The sequence below is a fragment of the Puntigrus tetrazona genome, chromosome 25 (genome assembly GCF_018831695.1).
Source record: "Puntigrus tetrazona isolate hp1 chromosome 25, ASM1883169v1, whole genome shotgun sequence".
Taxonomy (NCBI): domain Eukaryota; kingdom Metazoa; phylum Chordata; class Actinopteri; order Cypriniformes; family Cyprinidae; genus Puntigrus; species Puntigrus tetrazona.
In genome coordinates, this window is record NC_056723.1 from 6071216 (window position 1) to 6078911 (window position 7696).

General features: G+C 37.8%; 1 long non-coding RNA gene across 1 annotated transcript; it reads left to right on the plus strand.

Annotated features, from left to right (window-relative positions):
- The first annotated feature begins 2440 nt into the window (after nucleotides 1–2440).
- Nucleotides 2441–7079, plus strand: LOC122330356. The gene is made up of 5 exons (XR_006248004.1): nucleotides 2441–2481; nucleotides 3356–3441; nucleotides 4105–4261; nucleotides 6756–6872; nucleotides 6975–7079. It is a non-coding gene; the product is annotated as an uncharacterized LOC122330356 (long non-coding RNA).
- The last annotated feature ends 617 nt before the right edge of the window (nucleotides 7080–7696 follow it).

The window sequence follows — 7696 nt, forward strand, 5'->3', positions numbered from 1 at the left end:
ATGATCCAGGAATGAATAAAGAAAAACTGCACAAGATGGACAAAAAAGGAAGGATCTTCTGGGTGGAAAAAAGAATTAACAACACGAAGGAAGGAGGAAGTAAGGATGGATGGTTGAATGGAGGAGAAAAAGGAAGGACACAGGAAGGTAGGATGGATGATAGAATTAAGTTATCACATAAATGGAAAATTTAAATGAAAGCATATTAAGCATTTTTAATCTAATATCTAAAATTGCATGATGCATGTTAAAACTCTGCCTCATATGTTGTGACTTCTTTTACCAGTTCACTGAGACCTTGCACTTCAAGATCTCAGAGCTTTAGATTCACTCCATGTCCTTGGTTGAAATCTTCAGTAAAAATCTCATAAAACATTTCTCATGTTTGAGTGTGGTGAGGTGAGTTGAGGATTTGTTGAAAAAAAACATCAGTCGTCCCCCCCGACGTAAATTCTTCAGTCCCAGCAAAATATCTCCTGATGCTCTATTCCCAATTGGTCCCCTTCCATGAACAGCAGTGGAAATATTCTTCTGCAACATATGCATGTTGAGATATACTGTTTGTAACCCCAAATACCCCCCCAACCCAAATCACTTCAAGCTCTTCTAGTGCCTGTTACAAAATTGACTTTGGGGCAGCATAAAGTTAAATTAACATTAGCAAAGTTCATGGGAACGGGAGTCTTGGGAGAGCAGTGTGGAAGTCTTGCTGAGAGTCTTAATTAAAGATCGGTGTACTCAGGTGTGAGGCATCAACAGCTCACGGAGAGTAAACAGCAAGCTAATACAGCCAAGGATTAAAAAGATCAGTTTCTTTATGGGAAAATGTCAGATATTTGCTATTTCGGACCAACAGCGCCTGCGAATTGCTCTGACTTTATAGTTTTGTTTCTGCTGGAAGGCATATCGCATTGCTGGAGGCTCGCCAAAGACACGAGGAATGAGTCCTCCGCACCTGTTCGCTCCTGCTAAAACATACAAACAGAATTAGAGTAATATAAATCCACGTTGTACCTAGCGCAAATGTTTCTAACAGAAGATCAAAAAGGATTAACAATGCAGAGAGGTTGAAACAGCAAGCGTCCTCTTGGGGATAAAACACAGCCGTGTTCTCTTTGCCAAATGACATGAGTTTAATAAGCTGGCGCCGTGGTTCCATTGGGTTGTCGATACTCTGGGCTTTGAGGCCACCTACCCTGACCTCTTTTGAGTTTTCCTTACATCATCTCACTCTTGCCGGATTCATTGTCCATTCCGGCAATGAAACCGGACACAGCAGCAGCTCGAGGTTTCTGAGAGCTCCTCGAAAATAACTACCGAGGAACCTCTCCATCCATCTCAGGCTAATAGGGCTGGAGGAGAACAGAGGGCTCTGCTGTCTGATGAGGTCATACCGGAGTGAAGCCGGCACACACTTGTGACATATCAAGAGACATCCAGATCAAAAGCACAGATCCGAGATGAGAGGCCTGGTCTGAAGCCACCAGTCTTCCGTCTTCAGGGTTGTTTCAGGCAAGCTGCTGGTTTGATGAAGCGACTATATAGCATATAGATGTTGTGGGCGTAAATGTACAAGGGACCTGAAGAACAGTCATTTTCCATTCCCTTTGTTTCGGTGAGTGAGAGGATGTTGAGTACTTGTTACAGTCTTGCAGACGTGCTGTGCTGTGCGTGGACAAGTAAGCAATCTTAACCGGCCTTGGAGATGAGAAATGAAAAGTAAACACATTTTGGGAGCAAGAGTTTATCATTGTATGCACATTTTAATCACATTTCAAATCTGCTATCGACCATGTTTTCCTGCTACATTATGTAGCTGAGCTTTGAGTTTCCTCACTCTATCTATATTTCATCAGATCCCCCTCCTGCCCTTCTGGGCTATAAAGTGGAGTTTATATATTACCCATGATGCACCTCACTAGAATCCTGTTATTAGATTTATGCCGTTTGAAGTGGCCTCCGGGAATGTAAATTAATAGAGTGAAGGGTGGTTTGCGTCTTATATCATACTTTTTCTTCAAGACCTCCTCGACATTCAAAGATTGTTCTTGCATTCCTGTGATGCCACCCTGTTGCTCTATGAAATATATTGGAGCAAAACACATAATCCATAATTATCTAAATAATGTCTTGTTAAACTCTAGGAACTAAGGAAAATAGCTTTGTTTTTGAAAAACATAGACGATCATGTCAGAATGCATTTTTGTTTCCCTTCAATAATATTAATAATGTAGCTATGTGGCGCAATCTGTTTGACTCAACAAGTAGTAAACAAGGGGAGTAAAAAAAAAACCGGGATAATTCATCCAAAAAAAGAACATTCTGTCATCATTTAATCTCTTATCTATCACCATTAACCACATTCTAACATAAGTTTTTTTGTTGACATACTATGTCTGTGTTTTATGTATGTGTATATTATAATTTCTTTTATAGATCTATATGAACAGCCTGGCATCCTGGCCCATCAGCCCTGAACAGGTATATATGTATGTACACTCACACATGCATGTATACGTTTAAGATAAAAAAAAAAATCTATATATTTACATATTATATATTATAAAATAGGTGTATATATACATGCATGTAAATATTTCAAAATATATAAATATGTGTGTATATATATATATATATATATATATATATATATATATATATATATATATATATATATATATATATGTATGTATATATATATATATATATATATATATATATATATATATATATATATATATATATATATAAATATAAACAAAAAACTTTATTTTTAATGCAGTTAATTGTGATTAATCGTTTGACAGCATTAATATACATATTTATATAATAAATAATATACATATTTATACAAAGTGTTTGTTTTTTTTCTTTTGCAGTGTAGGCACTGTAAAAATGTGAACAAACACTACCTCATTGTGGCATATTACATAAGTTTGCATTAAGTGTCCCAGCTTCCTCGAAATCCATAGTGCAGGTTTGACTGCACCATCACTAACAGTGAAAAGTGCTTTGTTTTCCCATTGATACTGTGTGCCATGGCCCCTTGGGGGATGTGCTGAAAAGGTACTGCTTTATAGTGGATGAGAAACGGCAGCCTCCCTAAGCGTATGCCGGGGGGCCGTAACCAGATGCATTATGGTGCCACTGTATTATTTTCCTGATATAAAAGCGAGGAGGGCCCATATTGATCATGGCACTCAGACGAGCCCGCTGTCTCCCTCTGGGGAACTCTAGCGTCTCTCTTTCTCGTTGCTTCTGATAAGGGGAAGATGCTCTCACTTGTGAAACACAAGAAAGCCTAGCAACACAACAGCACTGAATAAGTGGTCATAGTTATATGCTCCACATTTAGGTGTGGGATGCAGTTCTGCCTTGAATTAACAATAAATGGAGAAGACCATGGGCCGCCTGGAGATGAAACCAGAAACCGCGTTATTGGTGAGACCACTCTGTGATCAATACACTCTAATAATGCCATTGCATTCCTCATTAGAGAAACTAAGTGACCACTTGAATGAGTCAAACATTATTATGAGGTTTTGTGTTGCATCTTTAATTAATATTCACTTGTTGTATGGGAAGTCAATCAATACAGAAGAGGTCATGGCACTTGTAAGCCTGAAATGTACACTGAACAAAACCTGATTAAATAGAATCCAATTATTGATCTGACCCATTTTAAAACTTTTTTTTACAATTCAGAAATGTTTCCCACATAAACAAGTGCAAGTGGTTTTGATACACTTGTAGTTTTTGTTGACAACCTACCCGTGTTCCGTTCTCAGCCAATCGAGAAAGCCTATAAATTTCATAGGGTTATGCGTACTGTTTATGACACAAAAGAATAATTCTTAGCGGCACTAGGCCTAAATCAATCCAAAATTGCAGCGCAACTTAAGCACCACAGTAGCCTCTATTCAATTAAAGTCCATTCTCCATGCTAGATTAATGCCAAGAAATGGCAATGAGCTAAAACCGCATGGAAAAGAAAATGTGTCAATACTATTATCCTTTCGCAGACATGGAACTTTGGTTTTTCATTATAGCTTGACTGAACCAGGGCCGCCGTTCTATCCCATAACACTTTTTATGTTCCCAAAGGAGATTGCAGACTACATGCCCAAGAGGAATATCCAGCAACTCTTAACACATTTCTAGCAGTCCGGTCTCATAGTGGCGGCAGATGTGTGAACCTCATGATGTGCCTGATCTCCGGCAGCACCTGGTACTCCCGTGGATAAATGTGGTGCATTAAAAGGTACATTAAAGGAGTGGAGAAAATAGCTCACTTTCTGAAATGTTAATGGGACTTAGGTTATGCGTTTTTAATAAATCATAAAGCAGCCACGGTTTCGGCCAAAAAGCGAATTGCCCTGGCCACCTTGATATATAATTTAATTCTTGAAAAATAGCCTCTTTACTTACTGAAACAGCTGTCAGTGTACTGTTAATTGAATGCTTTGATGCTGGCATTTCATAAATGAGGAGGGATGGAAAGCAGGAAAAACATTTACAGACTTTTATTTCATCTAGGCCCCGAGAAATGTGTGTCACGAATGGGCTGTTTTATCAGGGAAACCTCCAAATTCTTTCAGAACTCTAGGAATGTGTATGAATGGAAGTATTCAAAAATAGTCAATTACTTACCATCATGTTGTTCTTAACCTGTATGACACCATCTCTTCTGTGGAACTCTTTCCGTTCAATTACTGTACAATGAAGACTAATAGTATATCATTAACTAGTTAATGATAGTTTGCGAAAGAAGTAGCAATCTCGCATTCATGAATGAATCATTCTTTTGAGTCAAATCTCTAAATGATTTACAAATCAAACTGAACTGGTTTTCAAGGCAGGATTACTCACTCTCAAGCCATGCTAGGTGTATGACTTTCAGTTGAATACAGTTGGAGTTATATTAAAAAAATATCTTGGCTTTGAAAGCTTTATAACGGAAATGAATGGTTGTACATTTTTTTAATAAATAAAGCGCATCAATCCATCAAAAACAGTAATTTAAGAAGGCCTTTATTAAAGCCTTTATTTAAAAAAAATATCCATATTTAAAACTGTATAAAACTAAATTTCCAGCTTCTGTTAAATGTCATACACGTGTTAAGAAAGTGGCATTCCAGTGGATGACGTGGGTGAATGTAGTGACAAACTTGAACTTGCTCACAAATTGGAAGTAAAAAAAAAAGAGAGTTTGCAAAGAAAAGCATTTCAATAAAAGCCAAGAGGAGATTTTCTTTTTCTTTAAATAAACGTTTGGTTATCACCAGGCTATATTCTCCCGAGAGCTTATAAACTACAGAACACCACTCTCACATTAGCAGAAACTATGGATTATGGTTTATAAAGTTTTAAAAATTAATATTTTTCTATTTTGCCTTTATTGACCTACTGTGCCAATGTGGAGAACTTTTTACGGATGTACTTCATTAGACAGCAAAAAATCAACTGCCATTCACTGCACATGGCTTGGAAGAGCCAGGGAAATAATTATTTTTTATTATTATTAGTAGTATTACAACTCCCTAGTCATATACATCTAGGCTGCCTTGAGGGTGAGTAAATCGTGGTAGTTTTTTTTTTTTGGTCATATCATTTAATGAGATCCATTTTTGAAATTTTAACATTTCAGTTCCTAATTGCATTCCTTGGAAAAAATCAAACTCATAGATGACAAGATAAAATTATATACAAGAGACAATAGGCTGACCTAATAGTGAGAGAATGTTTTTAGTGACCGGTTTATTTGTATTTAATTGATTGTTTCATTTTTTTGACAGTTTTCTAGGAACTGTCCCTTTAAAAAAAACCTAATATATATTTTTTTTGCCTGTTCATTTACAAAGTAAATGTGTCTGGTTATCAACAAGCAGTGATGCAAATTACCCTCCTAGCGATTCCCACACAGATATTATAAACAAAAACTAAAATGTGCTGTGGTAATAGATATAATAATGCAGTAATCGTTGGGGGAATATTGCGTTAAATTAAACCATCATTGATGCTTTGCACACGCATCCCCTGTCGCTTGCGTGCAACACCTCCGTCTCCATTGTGCAGCGTGCACCCAAGAGGAAGCCGCCTTTCACCCTCCTTTCCAACCTTCAAAGGCTTGTCAGCTCACCCTGTCTGCATAATTCATTACCAGTCTGACTTGCATGGTGTTTGTAATGTCTGATCTGTAAATTGCACCGACGCAGGTCTGGTCTGATTCGCAGTTGCCTGCCATTGCACTGGGAGTTCCGTGGTGAGATGAATTAACTGAAGTCTTGTTGGGAATCAGAAGGAGTGGCTGTGAATGAAAAGTGAATTGAAAAACTAGCAAACGAAACAACACAAACCAAAGATAAATGGCATGCAGTATTAACTTTTCTGATTAGCAACACCCTTTGAGATGATAAAGGTGAATTATTTACCACTAGTGCCAGCAATCGGAATTGCAATGTGTTTGACTTGGCGTTTAGTCGCCTCCTATGCAAAGCTTCACAAAGATGCTCCATAAGTTCTCTTTCCCACCATAGATGGCATTCATAAGGTGAAAGTGAAGAACGGGGTCATTATGGATTTAGACTGGCAGATCGACACTATCTTATCTTCAATCGCCTGGTGTGCAGCATGAGAGACGTGTCATGTTCATTCCTCAAGACGGTCTCACACTGTCTTAATTAAAGACGAAAGGCTCTGCGGCCTGCATGTAAATTAGAGACCTATTAAAGTGCTGTCTCTCACTTTTACGCTAGGTCAAGACGATGGCAGCAGATCCTCAGAAAAAGATTTACAGCTATCAATCAAGCCTTAACGCCCTGGATCAAAGACGGCAAAGTTGACCTCATTAGCAAGGAACCAAGATTTGAGAGGTAGCATATTTTAGATGATTCATTTGAAATAGTGTATGTTGAAAAAATATATGACTGATTGTTTCTGAGTCTTTGTACTGCCTTTTGTACCTTTTTTTACAGACTGGAGCGTGGAGCGTAGAGCGTAGCCACAGAACTCTGAAAGAGAATGATGACCCCTGGGAAGAGAATATGGCTGCCCTTGTGCTGATGCAGTGCTGAATCATGGTAAGTACCGTGCTGGTTTTATTATTCTTTTTTTTGGTTCGGCATTACATACATTTCAAATACTAGGTGCAGTTAGTAACACTCAACCATGTTAATTTTTGCATCTTTGAGCTACAATTTTCAATGGATTTGCAAACAACTTTAATTCACATTAAGCACCTGATGCACACAGTGTGTGGGCTTTTTTCCAGAGTTTTCTTATGAAAACAGTTGAGACTGTCAGTGCAAAACAGTATCATAATGCTGAAGTATTTTGAGGTTTAAATATGTTTGTTTTTTTGTTTTTTTGGCTGTTCTGAGTCTTTGCCCAGGTCTTTTTTTTTAAGTGGACTTTTATGTATCGCTCACTGGTTAATCAGTGGATCATAGTTGATCTGTACAGACCATTTCTCACAGTTCTGCAGGCATGTGATTTTCGGATTAATTGCAAATTAGCCTTTCCAGTTTAAACATTCGGGTTATTTTAACCATTCCGTTGAAAGGAGAGGGGAAAGAGAACTGTAATTTGAAGCTCACACACACTCAAAGCAAAGCCAAGATTCAAATTCACGTTCAGTTCTCTTTCCCATCTTCTTGTTCTTGAATGCATAAATTTCTTATAAACACACTGCAGTATG